This window comes from Camellia sinensis, chromosome 7 (genome assembly GCF_055761805.1).
Source record: "Camellia sinensis isolate YWXY chromosome 7, ASM5576180v1, whole genome shotgun sequence".
NCBI classification, from domain to species: Eukaryota; Viridiplantae; Streptophyta; class Magnoliopsida; order Ericales; family Theaceae; genus Camellia; species Camellia sinensis.
Genome location: NC_138967.1, coordinates 49,023,498 through 49,036,083, shown reverse-complemented (window position 1 = coordinate 49,036,083; position 12,586 = coordinate 49,023,498). Strand labels below are relative to the sequence as shown.

Genomic DNA, 12,586 nt, shown 5'->3' with positions numbered 1-12,586 from the left:
ACCCATTGTGATCCTAATCACTTCCCACGTACCCAAAGTATTCGAACCCGGTACGCTCTGATACCAAGTTGTAACGCCCTCCAAATAATAACATTAAACCCATCAGATAAGACATGCATTTACATATAAACTAACCACATTCCTTTATTTCATTGAGTTTCATTACATAAGTATTACTTGTTAACATCAAAACAAAATGCCCTACGGGCTTACAGCTTTCCAAGTTAACACTTGGTTACAACAAAAGAGTACTAACTCGTTTACACATTAAGCCCTTGGCTTGAAGTTACATGTAATACATCAAAAGTAAAACAACTACGCTATGTCCGCCTCTAGCCTCCCAAGCTATGTCCTTGGAGGTGGCATGCTTCCTGTACCTGAAAATGATATTCCCATATAGGGTGAGCCACAGCCTAGTAGAAATACACTAAACCAACCATGGACAATGACTAAAACATTAGCAATTGATAGTTGGTCAACACTGATACAATCACATAAATTACATATTTATGTCAACGACTTACAAGTCCTAATTACTTTTCATTTTCCCTTTTTCAACAGATAAGCATGCTAGCTCTATCATCATTTCCACAGATATGTATAAAAACTATATCTCACATTCAGATAAGCATAAAAACTATATCCACATTCTCAACAGATATGTATATCAACAATATCCACAGATAAGCATACAAGCTGTATCCACATTCTACAACAGATATGTATATCAACAATATCCACAGATAAGCATACAAGCTGTATCCACACTTCACAAAGATAAGCATATGAGCTCTATCTTCACTTCTCTAGACAAGCATATGAGCTCTGTCTACGGAGTTCATCCCCTATCTCCTCCCAATACCTATCTGGTTTAGAGGTACATCCCCTATCTTCCCTTAAACCGCGGAGTACATCCCCTATCTCCTCCTCTACACATAACGTATATAAACACATTGGTTCTATATACAATCACACAATACACACAATTAATGTATTCTATCAACCGTCAAGTTCCATGACACATTCCATTGATTAGTTTCCGTTTACCTAATCATCATGCATTGTCTACAACAATCTCGACTATCCTCCACCGATAGCCCAAAGCAGTCATTTCTAAAACAGAAAATAAATGCACAAATGGATATTCAATCAACATTTTATTTCCTCATTTCTCACCAATTAATTATCCCAATTAATTAAACAAAGTAATTAGGCCATTTTCCATAATTACCATTTCAACCCTTAGGTCCCATTTTCATCAATGATTCAACAATCATTCCATTTTTCTATGCCAAACATGCATCTAGGTTTATTATGAATAAAACCCCAACTTTTGTAAACTTACACAAAAGCCCCAAACTTTCACAAAATTACCAAACCAAGCCCAACATCTCAAAATACCAAAATTTAAAGACAAAACCCATAGAGAGGAGTAGGTTATCCCTACCTCAAATTCGGAGTCCCAAAGGAGAAGACGACAAAACCCAACGTGCTCCAAAACCCGAGATTTTCAGATTAAAATGAAGCCCTCGACGATCAACAACTTTTTTGTAAAGGCCAAAGGTGCGTAAATCACTCCTACTAGATCAAAACCTAGAGAGAAGGTAGAGTCTAGAGTGAGAGGCTCAACAATGGTGATTTTGGAAAAGTAAGAGAGAGAAGAGAAAGTGAAAAAGTGATTTGAAGAGTCACAAATTCGGGACTTTAACCCAGGTCTCCCCTCGAGCGTAAAACACCCCGCTCGAGCGGCCACTCACAGACTTCCGCTCGAGCGGCCAACCGCCCGCTCGAGCGCAGAATGCACTCGCCCAGCACTTTTGCAGAACCAGGCCTCCGCTCGAGCTCCCAATCCCTACGCTCGAGCGGCACTCAGACAACCCCGCTCGAGCGGCCAATACCACGCTCGAGCGTACAACGCTGCACAGGAAAATACTGAATGGGTGTAATCTACGCTCGAGCGCCAACACCTCCGCTCGAGCGTACAGGCCAAAAATCTGGGCAACTAGTTTTGGTTTCTAAACTCAACCAACCTGTAACAAACCCGCTCAACACATCCTATAACTCAAATACAAAGTAAGAAAGGATGTAAACAAGATAATAAACAACTACCAACATCCACGAACACATGTCCGGATCACTATACAACAAGGGTAAACCCGGGATCGCTATAAAGAAGAAGGCAAAATGGCTAGAGAGAGAATAATGGCAAGGCTCTCCCATGGATCTCCCACTTTCACTCTCAAGGTTGATAATGGAGAAGGGAAATTAGTTCTTTCCCAAGAGTTAAAAATCTCCAAAATCCATCCCTTGTAAAGCTATGGGTGGGTGCTATTTATAAGCACCTCGTGATGTAGGATGGAGCCCATATGCAAGGCACATGGGGAATATTCTCTCTAACCACCTTGTCGGAGGAGGTGACCTCTCCGAGGGTGAGAAAAACCCCGAAGAGGAGATCAACCCCTCGGCGAACCGTTCTTCTTAGCCACACTTAACCAATGATCCCCAATCATCCCAAAGGGTCAGGGGTAGTCCTAGAGGATGTCCTGCCGCTAAATATTGCCGAGTCTCATGGACCCCCCGGAGTCGTGCCACCTTGACCCGAGTATAGGTTAGTTTAATCGAAGAGTGAATTTATTTCTACTCACCGTCCTCGGGATCGGGTCCTTTCTTCGAACTCCATTACGCCCATGGTTCTGGTGCGTAGATCCCGGAAAGCTCCGAGCCCGCAAGTGTTCTGGGACTCATTAACGGAGCGACTTCTAGATTGCGTTTGAATCCGTTCGAAGCCAGGTGCTTCAGATCTCTAAGTTCGTGGATCCGAATCCTTTCGAGTCCGAACTTGAGTAAGTCTCTAAGTTCGTGGATCCGAACTCTTTCGAGGCTTAGAGTGATTCAGCCTGTTTGATGGCGATAAATTCGGGCCCACCAATCTTGGACTTGCGATAAATTTGGGCCTACTAATCTTAGGCTATTGGGCCTAATTAATTTAGCAGACTGAAAATTAGCTCCTCTTACATTTGCCCCTTGCGTGTATGAGAAAATTGTAGTTTTCTCGGACATGCATAGTCTCGCCTTGTCGGTCATGCTTCGCGTTACGTCTTCGAAAATATTTGATCTTTACAGAGTCTATGGATAAAGTTGAGGGCTCACCGTAATTTACAGAAAATAATAATAATAATAATAATAAAAAAAAATAAATAAATATCTTTTTTTTTTTTACAAGCTTTTTTTTTAATATCTAAAAAAAAAAAAAATGGCTCCACTCCAGGACAAAATAAATCACTTATCATCATCATCTTTATTTTTGAATGTATAAGGCCCACTTTTTTATAGTCAACTCACTACAAGAATTTACACATTTTGCGACCACTTTTGCCGACCAAAAAAATTTTGGTCGCAAAAAAATAACATTTGGCGACCAAATATTAATTAGTCGCGAATCATCATTATTTTTGCCGACCATATATTATTGGTCGCAAAAGGTTATATTTTGGCGACCAAAAAATGTGTTGGTCGCAGAAAGTGGTATACTTTTGCCGACCAACCAGAAATTTGGTCGCGGAAGGTCACATATTATGATTGCATGATTTGATTTAAAAAAAAATTTACTTATCAAAAAATATATTTAATGGGATTCTTTGGTTAAATCATTAAATGTTCCAACTTCCGACTAAGTCAACCAAACTGGTGGATTCTTTGGTTTGTGGTTGGACTAGTTCAACCACCTGGTTCAGTTCTCTGATGACACTAGGCTTGTTTATTAATGGGATCTTGCGCTTTCAGTGATAGGATTTTTTTTGGTTACCTTTAGAAAATGTTAACAATCACTACAATTGGTTTTCGAAAAATTCCGTTAATATTAGATATTGATGAGAAGGATTATGAACGTTTAAAATTATTAATCTATTGCCTTTCACTGCTTATGCTATTCTAGTGATGGGGCATCATATACTTGGCAATGATTAATGGATTTTGTCCAGAACTTCTACCACTCGCTTTGATGCTCACCAAATTATTTCTATGGTTGGTAATTGTTGAGTAAATTTGTTCCAGCTTGAGAAACCAGTGATTGAAGATGAAGATGATGAGGATGATGACGATGAAGATGATGACAAAGATGAAGATGATGTTGAAGGCAAGTGCACAGACAACACTGAATTTGGCTTTATGTTTTCTACTCATAGCAAGTCATTATATTGAAATCTATTATATGGCATATATGGTTTTGGTTTTTGTCGCCTTCATGTATCTTAGTGGCATTGTGTTGGTAGGTAATTTTTAATTGCCTTTTCTTTTTTGTTGGTGTGGTCATTGTTGAACGTTAGGAATTATGGGGCCCATTCTACATGGAATCTTGAATTTGGAGCACCTCTTTTGGGATGGTTTGCATGGGAAGTCCTTTGTTAAGAGGCCTTCTAATAAAAAGCCCTTGTGTTTAGAATTTTCTTAGAAAATATTATTATTTTTGCTTGAGCTGCTTCATGGTGTAATATTCATCTTGACTTGACAGAGTATAATTTATTTGGACTGTTAGTGAGAAATACATTTCTCTTGTTTTTGTTTTGTTTGGTTAAATCATAAGTGACCATAATGTTATTTATTTGTTGCGATCAATATCATGTTTTTATCATAATTAGACCTGCTAACAAGGCCATCACACATCACACAATTGGTCAATTTTGTCGAATCAACTAATTTTCTGATTGCATTCACGTAATCTCAATTTTAATTATGTCAACAATTTTCGAATCAACTAATTTGTGATTGCATTAGACCTGCTAACAATTTATAGAGAAATTCCTGTCATTATTCTTTTTCTTTTATTGAAGACTATTAGTCTATTATATTTCTACGCATCCTTGATCATGTTAAATTTATTTCCTCATCTTCAAATTCTTCAAATTCCTCACTAGCTTTTGGCCTTTTATCATTCTGCAGGTTACAAACAGTCGAGGAGATGTTCTCCAATGTAGTCATTACATGCCTGTTGTTCGTCGAGAAGGAAAGGCTTTGCCTTGTGTATTCTATTGCCATGGAAACAGGTTAGAAAATAAATGTGGATGAGTAGAGATTGTTCTTATAGAAAAAGTAAGGATAGTATATGGAATATCAAAGGTCTGTCTAATAATTTTTCTAAAAATATAGGTCCTTTACTTGCTTTCTGTCATAGTATGGATGAGTATTAAGCTGGTAGATAGTTGAATTAAGAGAGTTTTCTTCAAGGTTATTCACGACAAAGATTGCGTTCCTCTTTGTTAGTTTTGAGATTTACATGCGGTTGACCGATTGCATGTCCACAATTTATAAACCAAATTAAAGGAATTAAAATTGGTTTTTAATTTGGAAACCTTCCTTATTAGTTTGGCCTCAAATAGGTCCTTCTCCACTATTTGTGAATGTGTATTGGAAATGCTGAGAATTCCTTTTTCTATAAATTTAGGAAAGTAATTAATTATTGGTTTTGGAGTCTGAAGGTTAGAGGTTGAAGGATAGGAAATGAGTTAAGGTTTTGGAGGTGCCCTAGATAAATTAGTTGCGGCAAGAGTGGCTAGCTCACTAGCTGATTGAGATTCCACAACTACTTCTTCAGGAAGAGCTGCAAAGGCAAAGACTGGCACACCATGAGGAGGCAGAGGAAAAATCATACTGAAACAGCCATGGGTGAACTTGTGTCTTAAAGAGAATGAATATACTTTTTATTGAATCGAATCAATTGTTATAGGATGAAATTATATTTATACACTTCAATAACTCTTAACCATAACTACCTAACCTTGAATCTAACTACTAAGCAATAGTTAACACTGGACAGTTAATCTGTAACAAACTAACAACCTATAACAAAATAACAACCTATACAGCTGGATATTACACATGTGTGACTTATGCTATAGATGGAACTGTTGTAGCTTGCTCTATATCTATTGCAGGTTTTGCAGATTGCTGTGACTTATCATGTCTAATCTTCTATCTTCCGTTGGTAATATTATCTAAAAACTAAATAAAATAGATGCTGGTGGGAATTTTAGTGGGTAGTGCCCTCTGATGCTCATAATGATTTTTTTTTTTAATAAGCAATGCAATATGCTCATGATGAAATTAGTTTACTTATCAATTAAAAGTACTTGTTTCCAAAAATGTGAGACCATTAAAATTATCCGCAATAAATACAGAAAAATACAAAAATTTGAACATAGTGTGATGCTCTAAGAATGTTCATAGAAGTGTCTATAGTGTCGCTAATGGTGAAATCACATGATTATCCTTCTCTTGTGCCACAAGTCTCTAAAGTGGGTTCATCAGTTATAGGCTTCTCAAATTTTCTCTTTGTTTAGACTCTTACATGTTGAATGAGAATCTTGAAATGGTATGGATCTTAACACCATTTTATGAATAAGGCAATGTTTAGGCAATGTTTATTGACAACACTAGCTGCCCTTTTTAAGTTGATGAGTTCATATCAAGCAGTCATGAGCTTTCAACTAGCGGATAAGGTAAAAACTATCGTCATCATTGTATTATGGGTCATTTGGCGTTAATTACTCTGTTTATATTGCAGATTGTGATTATATATATATATATACATACATTTCTACTTTGTCTACAAATTTTAAAATTCTCTTACTAAATCATTTGTTATCATTGGTACATATCAGTTCACTGTCTGTGTTGATTCAACTGATATTAAACATTTTCTAGCTATTGCTGCTTGTGTAATTTGGTGTTGTAATTGATCTGTATCATATCAGTCATGCTAGGAACACAGAGTTTTGTGTCCCATTCTGTGTTTGGTTTCTATTGGCACCTGTTTTTTTTTGTGTGTATATTTCTCTTTTTTCCTGTAATGTATACTCTGAACAGACTGGACTTTTGGTATCAGGTAATGGCAAATCAGGAGGCAGTGGAGTGCATTAGGAACATAAAGGATGCTAAAGCGGCTGCTAAGCACCTTACTTGTTGATAGCAAATATTACTAGTTTTATTTGTTGATAGCTGCGCATGGATAACAAATAGTTATGTTTCAAATTGTTATGCTAGATGGATGTGACTTGTGAATGAAAACTTAGAATAGTTGTATTGTGTCGAATGTTAATGAATTATGTATTGTGATTGAATGTTAATGATTTAGTTAATTTGAATGATGCTTTAAAATTATAGGTTTATTATGATTTGAATGAATTATTAGGAATTACAGGTGTATTGTTTTCCTGTTTTGGCGACCAATTTATTAATCGCGACAAATAAATAATTTTTTTTCGCAAAAAATGACAATTGCCGACCAAAAGTTTTGGTCGCAAAAAATACATCTATTGCCGACCAAAACAGCTCTTGGTCGTGGAAACTCACTTTTGCCGACCAAAAGTTTTGGTCGCGAAAAGTAACAAATGGCGACCAAAACCTTTTTTGGTCGCGGAATGTCATGATTGGCGACCAAAATTTTTGGTCGCGGAATGTCACAATTGGCGACCAAAATTTTTGGTCGCGAAATGTGTCAATTGCCGACTAAGAAATTTGGTCGGCAAAAGGCAACTTTTCGCGACCAAAGTGTTTTAGCGACAAAAGAAATTAGTCGCGGTAATTAAATCGTTAGCGACCAAAAATTTAGTCGGCAAATCCAACTTTTGCCGACCAACCAAAATTTTGGTCGCGAATTACTTTTGCCGACCCTCAATTGGCGACCAAAGTAGCGACCAAAAAAATTGGTCGCGGATAACTTTTGCCGACCAAAAATAGACTTTTAGCGACCAATTTTTTTGTTGCCAAAAGTGTTAATTCTTGTAGTGTACTTCGACAAGAAAGATCCCTCTGGAAGGCAACTGAGTCTACCAAGCTTGCACCAATAGAAGTAAAGATTGTCTCTCAGAAGTCCGAGCAGAAGCAAGGTTGTCCCTCAGAAGTTCGAGCGGAAACAAGGCTGTTCCTCGGAAGTCTGAGTGGATGCGTACTTCTATTTCGGCAGCTAATGGAAGCAAAGGCTCTCCCTCAGGAGTTCGAGCAGGAGTCCACTCTACTTTGAAAAGAAAGATCCTTGGAGCTCGTATTGATGAAAGCAAGGGCTGTTCTTCGGACCCGCACTAATGAGAGAAAGAGCTGTCCCTCGGAAGTCCAAACGGAAGCAAGACTGTCCCTCGGGAGTCCGAAAGTAGCGCACATCCTACTTTGGCAAGAAAGATTCCTCTGGAAGGTAACCAAGTCTACCAAGCTTGCGCCACCAGAAGTAAGGATTGTCTCTCGGAAGTCCGAGCAGAAGCAAGGCTGTTGCTTAGAAGTTCGAGGCTGTCCCTCAGGAGTCCGAATAGTAGCACACACCCTACTTCGGCAAGAAAGATCCCTCTAAGGCAACCGAGTCTAACAAGCTTGCACCAACAGAAGTAAAGATTGTCTCTCAGAACTCCAAGCAGAAGCAAGGCTGTCCTTTAGATGTTCGAGCGAAAACAAAGCTCTCCCTTAGAAGTCCGAGCGGAAACAAGGCTGTCCCTCGGAAGTCTGAGTGGATGTGCACTTCTACTTTGGCAGCTAATGGAACCAAGGGCTATCTTTCGGAAGTTTGAGTAGGAGTCCACTCTACTTTAACAAGAAAGATCCTCGAAGCTTGCACTGATGGAAACGAGGTCTGTTCTTCGAAAGTCTGAGTGGAAGCAGACACTCTACTTCAGCAAGAAAGATCCTTGAGATTCGCACTGATGGGAGCGAGGGCTGCTCTTCGGAAGTTCGAGTGGGAACACACACTTTGTTTCAATAAGAAAGACCCTCAAAGCTTACATTGATGGAAGCAATAGCTGCTCTTCGGAGGTTCGAGTGGGGGTATACTTCTACTGCGTCAAGAAAGGTCTTTTCAGGTTGGTAACTGAGTCTACTATTCCTCTTTCTTCTTCGAGAGGCAGTAAAAAATTGAAAACTGTTTCAAGCAACATAACACAATGAAGATATACAATGTAGAGAAAATAATTTCTAATAGAGATACATAATATAGAGGAAATAAGTTTCTTCATAACATAAGAAAGAAAGATAGAAAATTCTTGGACAATGCAGTAAATACAAATTGTAAATGTCATAGATAGACTTCCTCTACGCAATGTTGAAATTTGCCCCTAGAGTTGCAAGATCATTTGGAAAGCTTTCACCAGTTGCTCGGGTTGTGGCCATCATGCACCATCATAGCCATGTCTTTGGATCCTTCTGTACAGACTGATATCCCCATCTCTGTAGGATTTTTCATGAATCTGTTGTAGTTGGAAGCTTGCTTCTTGTTGGCTAACACACCGGGCTAGGAATCCGGTACCTCCTCGGAAGTAAAGTTCACCTTGAATTATTATGAATTGGGCAAGCTTGGCCATAGTCAGTTTTTCAACTTTGCTTCTGAGTTATTCGAGGGCTTCTCCTCTCCAGCCTTCCGGAAGGTCTTTGTCTTCGGGTATTATTGAAGGCTCTGTTCTTTTCTTGATAATAATTGTCGCCTCCTCCTCTGGGATATCAACTCTTGCCTCTAATGTTGCGAGGGCATCTGAAAACTTGTTGTCGGAACGAGGCACATGCTCTATTTCAACCTTCTGAAATTTGTCAAGAAGCCTTTAGACTGTTGTTCGATATGTGGCCAAGGCAGGCTCCTTTAAGACGAACTGTCTTGAAACTTGCTTCACTATCAACTTTGAGTCCCCCCAAATCCGAATCTTCTTGATACTGTGTTTCTCAGCTGCTATCAAGCCTAAAATAAGAGCCTCATACTCGGCTTCATTATTCGAACAATGGAAATCCAGTTTATATGACAAATATAACTTTTCCCTAGTTTTGATTGTAAGGACTATCCCGGTTCCTCCTTTACCTCCGGCTGCTGCTCCGTCAAAGCTCAATGTCCAAAAGCTTTCCTCGGAAGCCATAGCTGCATGCACCTCTCCTTTTAATTCTTCATTCACTGGTTCATAGTCACCATTTGGAAATTGAGCAAGGAGGTCAGCTAAGGTTTGGCTTTTGATCGCCTTGGGGGCTACACATGTGATCTCGAATTCACCCAGTGCTAACAACCATCTTGCCACCTTCCCGGTTAGAGCAGGCTTGCTGAGGAGGTATCGAATTGGATCACTTCTAGTAACAATCTGAATCTGATGTGCTAAGAAGTAATGCCTGAGCTTTTGGGCAGTGAGTACCAAAGCTAAGCAATGTCTCTCTATCGGAGTATATCAAACTTCTGCTCTCGAATCTTCCGGCTGATGTAATACACCGGGCGTTCTGCTCCATCTATATCTTGGACCAATAATGCCCCTATGGACTTGGAGGTTGAAGTTAAGTACAACATTAGAGGCACCCTGGGCTGTGGGGCTATCATGGTCTGAGGCGAGGTCAAGGCCGCCTTGATTCTCTCGAAGGCCTTTTGGTGCTCCTGGTTCCACTCGAACTTGGCATCTTCTTTTAACAATGAGCCAAAAGGGGCAGAGATCTCTGCAAGTGCTGGGATAAACCTCCGAATATAAGACACCTTCCCGAGGAACTTCTTTAACTCCTTCTGAGAATGCGGGGGAGGCATTGCTCTGATAGATTTGACGTCTGCCTCAATACCATGTCTGTGTACAAGAAACCTGAGGAACTTCCCAGCCGTCACCCCGAAAGCACATTTGAGAGGATTCATCCTTATTTTGAATTTTTGGCATCTCTTGAATACTTTCTCAAGGTCTCGGAGATGGTCCTCTTCTTTCTTGGATTTCACCACTAGATCATCAACATAATCTTCCACCTCATGATGGATCATGTCATGAAAAATTGCAGTCATAGCCCTTTGGTAAGTTGCTCCGGCATTCTTGAGTCCGAAAGGCATGACTGTATAGAAGAAGTTTCCGAGAGGTGTTCTAAAAGCAGTCTTTTCTGCGTCCTCTTCAGCCATCTTAATCTGATTGTATCCACTGAATCCATCCATGAATGAGAACATCTGGTGTCCCGAGGTGGCATCCACGAGGGTGTCGATGTGAGGAAGAGGGAATTCATCCTTCGGGCAAGATTTGTTCAAATCTCGAAAGTCTACACATACTTTGATTTGACCATTCTTCTTCTTTACTGGCACTATGTTTGCCAACCACGTGGGGTACTGTATTGGCCGGATGAAACCAGCCTGTTGAAGTTTTTCAATCTCCTCCTTTATCTTCTCTTTGAGATCTGGATGATATTTTCGAGCAGCTTGCTTAATTGGCTTGGAGTTTGGGAACACATCAAGATAATGGGAGACTAGGTCAGGATCTAGTCTGGGCATTTCTTTATATGACCAAGCAAACACATCTGAGTACCGGCTTATCAATTTTAACAACTGTTCCCGCTTCTCTGGGCTAAGGCTCAAACTTATGAATATCGGCCTTGGAGCATCTTGTCCATCACTCAGATCTATTTCAATAAGTTGTTCGGGCTGAGGCTGAGGCTCATCTTGCATGCATTCTGGAGCCACTTCAGGCTTTATCACTATGTCATTGTCAGGAGGCTCTTCTTTTGACTCGGAGTCGGTGACTGAAGAAACCGACTCCCCGCACCTTCATAAATAGTACACCATCTTGCCCCCTTCTCGGACTTTCATCACCTTCCGAGGAATAGGCTGACTTTCTGGTCTAGAGATCGCCCGTTTACTTGATTCTTCCCTTGGCTCCTTGTCATCTTTGATATCCTCCCAACGAGGAATTTTGATCCCCCAAGACTTAGAGGTGGTGGGAACTTCTTCGACAGCCAGTTCGGTGAAGTAGATGGCATTAGAATAATAAGCTTCATGAGTCTCGAAAGGCCTTTCTGTAGCCTGAATTGTCACCGTCTTCTTTTCCCATTTAGCCTTAACACACTGATGATAACTCGATGGTACAGCCCCATATCTATGCATCCAGGTCCTTCCTAGAATGATGTGATAATTTGCCTCGGAATCAATAATATGGAACTTGGTGGCCGAGCGAATTTCTCCGACGGCTAAATCAACTGTCACGCATCCGATAGTAACTCTCCTTTCTCTACCGAAGCCAGTGATGACTATCGGCTGCTTCACAATGCGCTCTTCAGGAATTCTGGCCTTTTCTAGGGTAGCGCGAGTCATAATGTTGATAGAGGCTCCACTGTCCAGAAAGGCCCTTTTGAACTCAACCCCGTTAATAAAAGCAGTCACATAAAGCGGGCGGTTGTGAGAAAAGGGATACTTCCGATCAGTTTCGGAGAAAGTAATGGCACTAGATTGTTCTTTTGCCTTCCTCGGAATAGATCCCTCGGCCGACATGCATTCCTCATCGTGTGCCTCAGCTATATTGATGATAGACTTAGTGATTTCTGTTCTTGCCTCCCTGGAAAGTCCAAGCTGGTCGAAGAATTGCTTGAACTTTACACAGTCATGCAAGGTTTTGGCATAGTGATCCGGATCTTTTTCCACTCTTAGAGGCTCGTAGTTAACCATCTCCTCGGTCTCTTCAAAATAAGATACCACATAAACATGGTGTCCTCCTCTTCCATAGTACTCTTCTCCTCCTTCTGGATCAAAGGGATCTTCGCCATGAGTCATAAATGTTTTGCCCTCTGGATCGAGAACACTTCCATAGTAAACTTGCTCACCCTCTGGCTCGAGGATGTCATCCAG

The 12,586-nt window shown here is 40.2% G+C and overlaps 2 long non-coding RNA genes across 2 annotated transcripts in view; both read left to right on the top strand.

The window, feature by feature from the left end:
• The window catches only part of LOC145795086 (uncharacterized), an 83,058-nt gene that overhangs the window by 34,895 nt on the left and 35,577 nt on the right, over nucleotides 1–12,586 (top strand). The gene's annotated exons all lie outside the window — the stretch shown is intronic.
• On the top strand, nucleotides 6,404–7,155 carry LOC145794643 (uncharacterized). Its single transcript, XR_014334573.1, has 2 exons — nucleotides 6,404–6,494; nucleotides 6,881–7,155. It is a non-coding gene; the product is annotated as an uncharacterized LOC145794643 (long non-coding RNA).